Here is a 14,272-nt window from a genome sequence, read left to right on the forward strand (position 1 = left end):
CTTCGGGACATATATGCGGGCTCGTAGGTCGAGCCCACCCCGTGCTGATGTGTGAGCTTGTAATAAAGTGCTTTCGTTTGTATCCACGTGTTGTGGCCTACCTTTTTGGCAAACGAGTCGTGTGTGCACAGCACCACACTGGTGACCCCGACTGGTTCAGCCATCGCTGACCCCCGAACGCGCCTTGGCTATCAACGCCGTCGCCATCAAACTCCCGGAGTTCTGGGAAGCGCAAGCCGACGTTTGGTTTGTGCAGGCCGAAGCTCAATTCCAACTCCTGGGCATCACGGCGGACGAGACCAGGTACTACCACGTGGTCGCCGCCCTCGGGCCTGGCACTGCCGCCCGCGTCGTGTCCATCCTTCGGCGCCCGCCGGGCGATCACAAGTACGCGGCGCTCAAACGTCTCCTCCTCGCCACGTTCGGGCTCACGGAGGTCGAACGCGCCGACCGCCTCCTGGACCTTCCCGCCCTCGGCGACACATGACCGTCCGTTCGGATGGATTTTATGCTGTCCCTTCTCGGAGACCAGCGCCCGGATTTCCTCTTCCGAGCACTTTTCCTCCGCCAGCTACCTGTGCAGGTGCGCCTCATGCTGGCCGGTTCAAAAACAACGGAACCCCGCGCCCTGGCCGGAGAAGCCGACAAATTTTTCGCGGCCTGCGACACGCGGTCGGTTTACGGTGCTGCCGTAGTGGATCCCGGTGCAGAGGCTACAGCGCCCCCGGCTTCCCTCGTGGCCGCTGCTACGCCCTGCCCACTTCCGCCGCCGCCACCACCACCGCCGCCGACACGGCGACGCGGCCGTCACCGCCGCAAACCTGGTGCTACTATCACGCCAGGTTCGGCCGCAGGGCTAGAACGTGCCGCCCGCCATGTTCTTTTGATGGGTCGGGAAACGACCGGGCCGGCGCTCACTTGCGGCCATGAGCGTCGGCCATTCCGGCAGCCTCCTGTTCATCACGAACACCTCGTCTGGTCGTCGTTTTCTGTGCGACACGGGAGCGCGGGTAAGCGTCCTCCCTGCCTCCGCGTCCGACAAGCAAGCCGTGGGCCGGGGCCCCGCTTTGCTTGCCGCCAACGGAACACCCATCCGCACATTCGGGAAGCGTTGCCTCTCACTGCGGTTTGGAGGGCAGCGCTTCCAATGGTCGTTCGTCACCGCCAGCGTGCCAATGGCCCTGCTCGGTGCGGACTTCCTTTGTGCGCATGGGCTGTTGGTGGACGTTAAGCGTCGACGTCTCGTCCAGGCCGAAACCTTCAGCTCGCTCGCTTGTTCGCTGAGCGGCTCGTTGAGCAGCTCGCTGAGCGGCTCACCGAGCGGCTTGCTGAGTGGTTCCGTCCCGGCGAGGTTAGTCTGTACGCTTCCGGCAGCGGATGAGTTTACCTGCCTCCTCGCCAGTTTCCCAGCACTCACGCGGCCCACCTTTTCAGTGGTGGCCGTCAAACACGGGGTGGGGCACCATATCCCCACCGTTGGCCCACCGGTCTACGCCCGGGCGCACCGCCTCGACCCCACGAAGCACGCCGTGGCGAAAGCGGAGTTCACCACGCTGGAACGGCTGGGCATCGTACGGTGCTCCAACAGCGCATCGACCTCTCCTCTGCACATAGTGCCCAAGCCCGGTGGCGGATGGCGGCCGTGCGGTGACTACCGCCGGCTCAACGATGCCACCACCCCCGACCGCTACCCGGTCCCGCATATTCAAGACTGTTCCACCCGGTTGGCAAACACGACCGTTTTCTCCAAGGTGGACCTCATCCGGGGCTACCACAAGGTCCCCGTACAACCGGATGATGTCCCAAAGACGGCCGTCATCACCCCTTTCGGCCTCTTTGAGTTCCTGCGGATGCCTTTTAGGTTGAAGAATGCGGCCCAGGCATTCCAGCGGCTCATGGACAGCGTCTTGCGCGACTTACCTTTCATCTACGTCTACCTGGACGACATCCTAGTCGCGAGCGCGTCCCGGGAGGAGCACCTGCTCCACCTCCGCACGCTCTTGGAACGCCTGGGCCAGCATGGCCTGATCATCAACCCTGCGAAGTGCCGTTTCGGCGTCACCGCCATCGACTTCTTGGGGCACCGCATCACCAGGCACAGGGCCATCCCTTTACCGGCCAAGGTGGAGGCCGTCAGGAGTTTCCTGTGTCCCCGCACGATCAAGGGGCTCCAGGAATTCCTGGGCATGGTGAATTTTTACCACCGCTTCGTGCCCCGCGTCGCCCAGCTCCTGCGCCCCCTGCACGAGCCCCTCCGGGGGAAGCCGGGCAAAGGTGACATCGCCTGGACGGATCCGATGGCCGTGGCGTTTGCGGGCGCAAAGCTGGCCTTGGCCAACGCCACCATGCTGGCGCACCCGGCGCCCGATGCACCAATCGCCCTCACCACCGACGCGTCGGACTACGCGGTGGGTGCGGTGCACGAGCAGTGGGTGCGTGGTGCTTGGCAGCTGCTGGCGTTTTTTAGCCGGCAGCTTCGCCCGCACGAACGCCGCAACAGCACCTTCGACCACGAGCTGCTCGGGCTCCACCTGGCGGTCCGACACTTCCGCCATCTGCTCGAGGGCCGCCCGTTCATGGCTTTCGTCGATCACAAGCCCCTTGTGTTCGCGATGGCCAAGGTCGCCGAGCCATGGTCGGCCCGGCAGCAACGTCACCTCTCTGCCGTGTCCGAGTACACGACGGACATCCGTCACGTCGCGGGTAAAGACAACCCGGTGGCAGATTGCCTTTCCCGGTCCGTCGCACACGTGGGCCACCTCGGGATCGACTATGCCCGGATGGCGGAGGACCAGACCGCCGACCCCGACGTCCAGGCCTTGCGGACCGCCGTCACGGGCCTCCGCGTCACCGAGGTGCCGTTCGACGTCGCGGGCACGGCCCTCTTGTGCGACGACTCCCTCGGCCGGCCTTGCCCCATCGTGCCCGCTGGCTGGCAGCGCCCGCTTTTCGACGCCATCCACGGCATGTCCCACCCAGGCACGAAGGCCTCCCAGAAGCTCGTCGCGGCGAAGTTCGTCTGGCGTGGCCTCAGAAAAAACGTCCGCAACTGGGCCAGGACATGCCTCGCGTGCCAGCGCGCAAAGGTCCACCACCACACCCAAGCCCCGTTGGCCCCGTTTACGGTGCCCGAGCGTCGGTTCGACCACGTCCACCTCGACTTGGTGGGACCTCTGCCCCCCTCGCGGGGGTTCACCCACCTCCTCACCATGGTGGACCGCACCACCCGGTGGCCGGAGGCCGTGCCATTGGCGGCGACGGCTGCGGCTGACGTCGCGCAAGCCTTCATCGCCACGTGGGTTGCCCGGTTCGGTGCCCATCTCGTCCGACCGCAGCCCCCAATTCACCTCAGAGCTCTGGGGAGCGGTGGCGCAAGGGCTTGGCGTCAAACTGCACCGCGCCACGGCCTACCACCCCCAGGCCAACGGCCTGTGCGAGCGCTTTCATTGCTCCATGAAGGCCGTGCTCCGGGCCAGCCTCCGCGACAGCAGCTGGGCCGACAGGCTCCCCTGGGTCCTGCTGGGCCTCAGGACGGTGCCCAAGGACGACCTGCGCACGTCCTCGGCGGAGCTGGTCTTCGGACAACCGCTGCGGGTGCTGGGCGAATTTATCCCCGACTCCACGGCTCCTTGGTCCGCGGCGCAACAGCGCTCCACCCTGCAGGAGACCGCCAGGAGGTTCGCCCTGGTGCCGACGGCACACCACGGTTGCCCGTCCTCCCGCAGCTTGGCACAGCGGGGTACGTTTTTGCCCGGCACGACGCCCACCGGGCACCGCTGTGGCCCCCATACGACGGGCCCTTCCGCATGCTGGAGACCCGGGGACAAACATTTTACCGTGGACATCGGCGGTGCCCCGGATCGTATCTCCGTGGACCGCCTCAAGCCGGCCCACCTCGATCTGGACCACCCCCCGCAAGCAGCTCTGCCTCCACGTCGAGGCGGCCCCCCGGCGGTCAGACCCCCGGCATCCCCCAGCCCCGCTACCCCCCAGCCCTGCACGCATCGAAAGAGGGCGTTTCGGCCGGGTCATTCGGCTTCCCCGCAAGCTCACCCTTCAGGTGCACGGGAATTCTTGGAGGGCGTGTGTGGCGGGCACAAGGATCAATAATTCCGCGCACCAGTGGGTGGCGCGAGCGTCCGGGCGTGGAACCGAGATACATGCCCCGCCTTTCGGCCAATCGGCCATGCCCGGGGGCAAGGCGTGGCCTCGGGACATATATGCGGGCTCGTAGGTCGAGCCCGCCCAGTGCTGATGTGCGAGCTTGTAATAAAGTGCTTTCGTTTGTATCCACGCGTTGTGGCCTACCTTTTTGGCAATCGAGTCATGTGTGCACAGCACCACAAGGCTTTCTTTATTCGGCATTCTCCCCCTCTTCTGCGCATGCGCACCCTTCTTCCATTGACCCCCCATCACGTGGTTCCCCGAACCAACAGACACAGCAACTGCCCCCTCTTTAAATCTCACAACAAAGAAGTAGTTAATCACAAGTCAGGAGACGACGATGGTTCACGAGCGAGCGGTATTCAATGACAAAGGACCGACTGTAAACGAAACAGGCCCGGACAGGCCAGGCCAGGAAATGTCAAAACGAAGGTTACTGACCTTGAAATGAGATAGAAAATAATGTATAATCAGTTTGAGGTTAGTTAGCTTCACAATACAGAAAATTCAGTGAAAAATAAAATAAAATAAAATAAAAACGAAAATTCGAGCTCCGTGGGGCTAGATAGCTACATGACATTGGCCTAACCAAATATCGAAACCCCTGTCAGATTCCACCAAACCCCTCGGAGAAGATGTAGCTTGAACTCGATTACCCCCTAAAAGGACATCTTTTTCGGGCGTGGCTCCGCCCACAATGGGCGCAATACGCCCACTCGAGGCAGGACACAACTAGATCATGATATCAACCTCCGACCCAAGTTTCATCAAGATCGGATGATATCATCGGGTAGTTATGCTGCGGACAGACAGACACACACACAGACAGACACACACACCCATGACAAATATTGTGGTCACTTGATAACTCGTGAACCAATTAAGATCACTGTACAATCACATCAAGCTGTTCATCATTTCATTAACCAACCTACACTTAACTCAGTTTCACAAATGTTAGACTAGAGAGGTCAAAAAACAAATTTCTCATCCAACCAGGAGGTAGGCAAGTACACAGATTCAGCATTGTTCAATTGGTCTTCGCGTTTTCTTCCTTTCTCACACCGGAAATCTTCTGGACTCGCCAACCCGATGAGGTAGTTGACCAGATGATAGGGAAGGCACGGGTTCATCCACAACCGGTTCTGGGTTCCCAAATTGATCAACCCGTGGAGAAACAATCGAGTCATCAAAATGCTGATCGGGAAGAGCAGCTCGTTCAACAGGTGGTGTAAACGGAATATACATTTCCTGACTCCCCCTCCCAACAAGACTAGTTGGAGACAAGGGTCCAGAACGTGAGACTGAAAATTGGTCGCCCCCCCCCATTTCACCACCATGGTTGTAAACATGAAGAGGTGGTCACATCCCGGAGACGTAGTTGTTCTTCATGTCTCTTCCACACCAACCCGTTTACTCGCACATCATAATTTATTGGGCTAATGACCCGAAAGATAGTCCCAGGAACCCAGCTCGGACCTTTTCCAAAATATCGAGCAAGCACGAGTTGGCCTTGCTGGAACTTTGGGACATGTCCGAGGTTCTCTTGGAACACCTTCACTTGTTGTTTGGTTTGGTTAGCTCGAAGAGCACTGAGCCGTATTCTAGGTTGTCTGTTCATTAACAGTTCTGAAGGTGATTTCCCAAACGAGATCGGCGTGGCCCTGTATGTCAACAGGAATCTGTCCAGTTTGGTTTGTAACAACTCTCTGGTATCTCCCAAAAAAATTCATTTTCTCTTTAAAATGACCGACATAACGTTCTGCCAAACCATTCGTTGCAGGGTGTCCTGGGGCAGTCAGGGTATGTTTAATGTCATTTGTCGTGAGAAACTCTTTGAACTCGGCGCTGGTAAATTGGCTGCCGTTATCAGTCGCAAGGTGTTCCGGCAACCAAAAACACTGAAAACATGTCGGAGGCTTTGAATAATGGTCGTGGCAGTAGTGTTCTCCAAGGGAATTACTTTTAAGTACTTTGAATAAGCGTCCACCAGAACCAAAAACATTTTCCCTTTAAAAGGGCCCGCCAGGTACAGATGAAGTCGTTTTCAGGGACCGGCAGGCCAAAACCACGATGCGGGCTGGCTCCCCGGCGGAGCCTTCGCATTCTCCTGACACATTACACACGATTTCACGGTGCTTTCAATATCCTCGTCGATATTTGGCCACCACAGGTATCTCCTGGCCATTTGTTTCATTTTTCCATGCCTGAATGTTCAGCATGTAAATCAGTGAGTAGAATCTGCCGAAGTGATGTGGGAATAACCACCTGAGAGTTCCACAGTACAATATCGTCTTCCACAGAAAGTTCCAGCCTTTTGTTGTGATAAGGCCGAATCACCTCCTCCTGATTCTCATTCCACCCATGTTTTGTGAAATTAAGTACCTTGCAGAGACCTGGATCCTTCTTTGTTTCAGCCGCGACGACAGCGGCATTCACAATTTCATCATTTTTCACCAGAAGTACCTCCACAATCACTCGTTCAGGCTTTGTAGGATGACCCGGTACGGGTTTTCATGAGAGGAAATCCGCATAAACGTTTTTTTCTTCCCTGTGATGAACTGTGTGGTGTCGTCGTAAGCTGCCAACAGTAAGGACCATCTCTTTATCCTTGCTGACACTAACTGTGACACGGGTTTGTGCTCGTTAAACAGAGTTATCAGAGGCTTATGATCTGTCGTTAGCGTGAAATGTCTCCCCAGGAGGTATTGCCGAAACTTTGTCACTCCAAAAACTATTCCTAAAGACTCCTTCTCAATCGGGGAGTAATTTTTTTCCGCGTCATTCAGAGTTCTCGATGCGTAGGCCACCGGCTCTAACTCACCCTCTGGACTGGGTTGAAGTAGGACTGCCCCTACACCCACGGAGGATGCGTCCGCCTGAAGGACCAAGCAGGCATGAGGGTAATGACGTAGTACGTGAATGGAGCACAAAGCAGCTTTAATTTTTTCAAACAAGTTACCCTCGGCCTTTCCCCACTTCCATTTCACCTCCTTTTTTAGTAGCTTGTACAAAGGAGACACGATTTCGGCAAAATCTGGAACAAAACGACGAAGGAAATTTGCGAGGCCATTGAATGACTGTAATTCATCCACGTTTTCGGGGACCCCTGCCTGTTGGATAGCTTCAAGCTTCTGTTTTGTCGGAAATACCCCCGCAGCTGAAATAACAAATCCAACATACTCAATCTTGTCCAGCATGAGGTGGAACTTGTCACATTTTAATGTAATTCCGTTTTATTCCAGCCTTTTCAAAACCATGTGAAGGTTTTTAAAATGGTTGTCAACACTATCTCCCGTCACCAGGATATCATCAATGTACACGCAGCACTTGGGAAGGTCTTTTAGCAAATTCTCCATGGTACGTTGAAAAACTGGAACGGCTGTGTTTACCCCAAATGAAAGCTTTCGGTACTGGTACAGGCCTCGGTGTGTATTTACCGTAGTATACTTTCTGCTCTCAGGGGCCAACTCTAATTGGTGGTAAGCTTTGGGACAAATCCAGCTTCATATACTTCTTCCCACCAACTAGTTTGTTTAATAGTTCTTCCAGCGTAGGTACTGGGTATTGTTCCAACTCGGAATATTTGTTTATGGTGCCTGAATAATCACCACAAATCCGCAACTGGGCATCTGGTTTAATGACCGGCACAATGGGTGAGGCCCATTCTGAGTACCGAACTTTCTCAATGACCCCATCCTTTTCAAGCTTGTCCAAAGCCTGGTCAACCCTTTCACGGATGGCAAACGGAACAGTTCTAGCTTTCATGAATACTGGATCATCGTCCCGCACCTTCAGCGTAACCTGTACCCCTCTCAACCTCCCCAAAGCGTTGTTTTCAAACAACTTGGGGTATTGCCTGACGATGTCATCGGTGGCGATGGGAACGGCAACATTGAAAATATTTTTCCAGGGAAGGGAAAATTTGGAAATAATATCTCGACCCAGTAATGAAGGTCCTGCTCCATCGACCACACGCACTGTAAGAAAACCACGTTGCTCCCCAATTTGAACACACATTTCTTTCTCACCAAAGCATTTGATGACATGACCCATGGAGCTCTTCAGTAATAATGTAGTTGGTTACAAGGTATTGATGTCACCAAACAGACGTTGAAAATCACGACTGTTTAGTAGAGTAACTGAACTTCCCGTATCAATTTCCATCGGAATCTCTGTTCCGTCGATGGAGATTTCGAGTTGGTAGTGAGGAGTGTTTTTTGAAACAGATGTAGAGTTAATGCGCATTAAATGAACCGTATCCAGCTCGTCCTCTGACTCATCGCTCGAAACCATAACATGATGGGTTTGTTTCAAAAGCCGTTTTGCATTTTGCTGTTTCTTCAAACACACCTTAACCAAATGGCCCTCACGTCGGCAGTATCCGCAGAGGGTACGAACATGTTTGCCTGTATCAGCCAGATGTTCCGTAGAGCCACATCTGCAGCAACGTTTTCCTTTGGAAACGGTAGGGTCGTTTTTTCCGACTGATCCTTGAAACGAGAACCATGATGCGAATAATTTTTTTTATACTCGTTGTAAAGCCCACAGAGTCCGACACCCTGGCTCTCCATAGTTGAATTGTTTTACCTCCTTTTCAGCCGTTTCCTCAGCCACAGCTTGTTCGAATGTTCTGTCCTAGGAAAGTAACTTTTTCCTGGTGGACTTGCTGTATACACCTCCAACAAACTGGTCCCATAAAGCACGTGGGAGGTGGTTTCCGAAATTGCAAGTGACGGCCAAACGTTTGAGCTTGTTTTCATAGTCCGTGACATTCTGGTTTTCACTCTGGGTCGTCCGGTGAAAACGATGTTTCCGCCACTTCTAACACTCGCGGCTTGAAATGATTTCGTAGCATTTCACACAACTGCTCGTACGTTTTAGCAGAAGGTATTTCCAGGAGACACAAGTCTTTCAAAATAGCGTAAGTACTCTTACCGCCAGACGGAAGCCAAACAGTTCAATCTTGGTTTCATCAGACCACAGAATCTTGTTTCTCACATTCTGAGAGAGTCCTTTAGGTGCTTTTTTGCAAACTCCAAGCGGGCTTTCATGTGTCTTTCACCGAGGAGAGGCTTCCATCTGGCCACTCTGCCATAAAGCCCAGAACGGTGGAGTGTTGCAGTGATGGTTGTCCTTCTGGAAGTTTCTCCCATCTCCACACAGGATCTCTGGAGCTCAGCCAGCCAGAGTGACCATCGGGTTCTTGGTCACCTCTCTTACCAAGGTTCTTCTCCCCCTGATTGCTCAGTTTGGCTGGGCGGCAGCTCGAGGAAGAGTCCTGGTTGTTCCAAACTCCTTCCATTTAAGAATTATGGAGGCCACTGTGCTCTTGGGAACCTTCAATGAAGCAGAGATTTTTTTGTAGGCTTCCCCAGATCTGTGCCTCGACACAATCCTGTCTCTGAGCCCTGCAGGCAGTTCCTTCGACCTCATGGCTTGGTTTTTGCTCTGATATGCATTGTCAGCTGTGAGACCTCATATAGACAGGTGTGTGCCTTTCCAAATCATGTCCAATCAATTGAATTTACCACAGGTGGACTCCAATCAAGGTGTAGAAACATCTCAAAGATGATCAAGAGAAATGGGAGGCACCTGAGCTAAATTTCAAGTGTCATAGCAAAGGGTATGAATACTTATGTCAATGTGATATTTCAGTTTTTTATTTTTAATAAATTTGCAAAACTTTCTAAAATCCTGTTTTCTCTTTCATTATGAGGTATTGAGTGTAGATTGATGAGAGAAAAAATGAATTTAAACGATTTCAGCAAGAGGCTGCAACATAACAAAAAATGTGAAAAAAGTGAAGGGGTCTGAATACTTTCTGAATACACTGTAACTCTCTTCAAACTCTTAAAAGGTTTTCGAGGTCTTAAGGGTCTTTGGGGTCTAAACTGTCTTCATGGTCTTAACAGTCTTAAAGATCTTTAGGGGTCTTTAAGGATCTTTATGGGTCTTAGGGATCTTTGGGGTCTTAAGGGTCTAAAGCATATTTGGGGTATTTGGGGCTTTAAACGACCTTATTTTATTTATTTGTTTTTGTATACAAGATCGAGGCTCGTGTAAGAGCTAACATCAATCACAAAAAAAAAACGGACACACAAAACATACAATAAACAGAGCAGGAGACAAGATAGGGAGAGAGAGGAGAGAGAGAGAGCGAGAGAGAGAGAGAGAGAGAGATGTCCGAGACATTCTCCATACTGGAAAGACCTTCGATCAACCAAATACGGTCAATGGCGAAACTCTTTATTCTGGGCTCCAAAAACGAGTTTTCTTGCTTAGATTCGGCGGCTTCTCTTCCGTTCAAAGACGTTTGGCGAGAGAGAGAGAGAGAAAGATGGAATGTAAGGGTGTTCTGGGTTTTCAACGGTCTTAGGGGTCTTAAGGGGTCTAATCTCTTAAGCATGTAAAAAGCAGACAAAAGAGGGTCTGAGGTGTCTTTAAAGGCGGAGGTGGTGGATGAAACGACCCTTAGGACAATCCTCGGTTGGACTTGCTCTGTGTGCCAAATTTGGTGGTTGTTGGCCCAGCGGTATTTGCAAAAGACTCAAACAGACACAGACATCCGACAAATTTTATTTATTACATGGCGAGTTGAGGCTATGCTGATTTGGGTTTATATAAATTTCCCGGGTTTTCCTGGTAGTGTGGGGACCCTGCTCCTGAGATGTTCCCACTGAGTACCGAGCCGCCGGAGCACCATGGAAGCCAAGGGGCTGAAGCACTCAAGCTGGCACTCAAATGAAACGGTTGATAAGGAACGGTTGGCTGGTTTGGCAAGCGCTAGTGAGCTGCTTGGTAACTGAACACATCGATGGACATCTCGACAGCATACATTATACTTTACATACAAAAAGCCGACAAAAGGAAAGTTGTTTTTTTTTAAATTAAGACTTTAACTATTAATGATGACTATTTTCCTTGTAATCAAAACATACCTTGTACAGTCTTCATTGTGGTTTCTAGATTTTAAAATGTACATAAACTCAAAGTTGAAACAAACTCGCTGACGTTGTGTATGAAAGTAAACATGTACATTTCATGCAACATTAAAGTGTATGTGGACATTTCAAAGTGTACGTGGACATAACCTCTCTGTGATCAAAATAACTTGTTTAAGAAGAAGTAAAAAAAAAAATCTCGGGAATTGCCCGGCCTTCTGATTGATTAATTAAATACGCATGAGACATTTCACTTCCAAGTCGATTTTTGCTTTACTTCACGTATGTGAATTGCATGTCTTGCTCATGTAAAATACAGTTTGAAAAGTCAGACGAAAACCTAAAGTGTTTTATTATTATTAAAGACCACTATTTTCTTTCCTCTGACTTATGAGAACTTATGGTACCTTCTTCGGGTGGTGTATATTAAATTGCAGCTGCGATCACTCCAAACAAAACATGTGTCACCTTGTTTTCTCTGCATAAGATGCAATCAACTGTTTCCTCAAAATTGTACCTTTATTTAATGATAGAAGACGCATTGTTCAGTCTTCAAATGTGCACCAGACGTCTATGAAGCCAAAGAGCTATGTGGAGAGAAAAATGGCGAATTCTGGCCCACTGGCGACGCCTGGCTAATAGCAATTGTAAATTAGCTCAGGTGTAAACAATCACCTTCAAACTCACACACACCAAGTTAACTGGCCTAATTGGCCTCCACTTGTGTTAAATTGTAGTGATTCCGATTATTTCAGAATGAATAAAAGCAGTAGGTTTCTTCTGCTGGGTAGTGCATTTCACAGCAAAGACTCGACCATGAGCACCAAGGAGCTTTCAAAAGACCTCTGGGATAAAGTTGTGGAAAGGCACAGATCAAGGGATAGGTATAAAAAATATTTCAAAGGCCTTGACTATCCCTTGGATCACAGTCAAGAGAATCATTAAGAAGTGGAAGGCATATGGTACCACGAAGACCCTGCTTAGATCAGGCCGCCCTCCAAACTGGATGACCAAGCAAGTAGGAGACTGATCAGAGAGGCCACCAAGAGGCCACTGGCAACATTGAAAGAGCTACAGGCCTTCATTGCAAAGACAGGTCACTTTGGGCACACACCAACAATATCCCAAGCACTCAACAAGTATGGTAGAGTGGCAAAAACGAATCCATTATGCAAAAAAGCCAACCTTGAGTCCCATTTGAGGTATGAAAAAAAACAAAACACTATGAAGATTCTGAAGCCATGTGGCAAAAAAATTTGTGGTCTGATGAAACCAGGATGGAAATTTTTGGCCTAAATTCAAAATGTTACGTTTGACGCAAACCCAACACAACACATCACCCAAAGAACACCATCCCTGCTGTGAGGCATGGTGGTGTCTGCATCATGTTATGGGGATGTTCCTCATCACCAGGGCCTGGGGCACTTGTCAGGATAGAAGGCAAAATTGATGGAGAAAAATACAGAACAATCCTCGAGGAAAACCTGCTGCCCTCTGCAAAAAAGCTGAAATTTGGACGGGAGTTCACCTTTCAGCATGACAACGACACGAAGCACACAGCCAAGGCTACACTGGAGTGACTAAGGAACAAAAAGATAAATGTCCTTGAGTGGCCCAGGAAGAGCCCCGACCTAAATCCAATCGAAAATCTGTGGCATAATTTGAAGAATGCTGTTCATTAATGCTCCTCGTGCAACTTTGCTGAGCTTGAACAGTTTTGTACAGAAGAATGGGGAAATATTGCCCAATCAAGGTTTGCAAAGTTGGTAGCGACATATCCCAACAGACTCCCAGCTGTAATTGCTGTCAAAGGTGCTTCCACCAAGTATTAACTCAGGGGGTGGACACTTATCCAACCAAGATATTCTAGTTTTGTAGTTTTGGACACCGCTCCTTTCCTATGCCATTTCCAGGTTCTCCGTGACGTCATTGCCGGGCACCGAAGGGGGCCCGGCATTGACGCACGTTGAAAGGGAGTACTCAGTTTTCACTCAGGTTTCTTTCCTGTTTGTTTGTTTTCTTGTTTTTTCGTTTGTTTGTTTGTTTGTCCGGGCGATATCTCAGCCACCCTTTGAGCTAGGAAGCTGAAATTTCGGCACAATAGTGAGCAAGTACTTTGGCAAAAGCATTTTTTTTTTGATTCATTGATTAGTTGCTTAATTATTATCGATTTATTAAGTACTTATTTATTTTCTTTCTCATCTGGGCAATATCTCAGGCACCTTTTGAGTTAGGAAGCTCATACTTGGACATGACAATGACCAAATGATTTGGCTGTAAAGGCTTTTTTTGATTCATCGATTAATCAATTTATTGATTAATTATTTAATTATTCGAATAATGACTTATTTTTTTTAAGTTACAGATTCGGATGAAACGGTGGTGGTTTATGTGTTCTATTAGCTAATTCATTAATTATTGAATTATTTTATGATAACTATTTATTTATTTTCATTATTAATCATTTATTTATTTTCTTTCTCATCTGGGAAATATCTCAGGCACCTTTTGAGTGAGGAAGCTGATATTTGGACAAGACAGTGACCAAGTGATTTAGCTGTAAAGGCTGTTTTTTATTTATTGATTAATCAATTGCATATTGAAATTGAATTGCAATTATGTTAACAAAGTGTTATTAACAAATTGTTAAACAAATTTGTTAACAAACATTAAACATTAAACAAACAAAATTTGTTAACAAAGTGTTAAAAGTAACAAAGTGTTAAATAAAATGTATAACGTTAATTATTTATGGATTAATCAATTAATTATATAATTTTTTCGATTAATGACTTATTTAATTATTTTTCAAATAGTTACAGCTTCGGATGAAGCACTGGTGGTTTAGGTATGCTATTTATATTAGCCAGTTGATTAAGAAAATATTTTACGATCACTATTTATTTATTTTAATTTTGCAATTAATGAATCAATTATTGTACACCTCTCCCTCCCAATACATGAGCTGCACGGCGGTATCGCTGGCGCCGATGCCGCGCTGGAGGATATTTATTTGTTTGGCATGGGGGCGGGGTACTTTGAATGTATCTGTACTTGTTAATTAATTTTCTAAGATTTGTATAATTTGTTTTTCACTTGGAAGTTGTGGGTTATGATGTGTAAATAAAGGTGGAAAAAGTCTGATTAAATACATTTTATTTCCA

The sequence above is a fragment of the Myxine glutinosa genome, chromosome 1 (assembly GCF_964187855.1).
Source record: "Myxine glutinosa chromosome 1, kmMyxGlut1.1, whole genome shotgun sequence".
NCBI classification, from domain to species: domain Eukaryota; kingdom Metazoa; phylum Chordata; class Myxini; order Myxiniformes; family Myxinidae; genus Myxine; species Myxine glutinosa.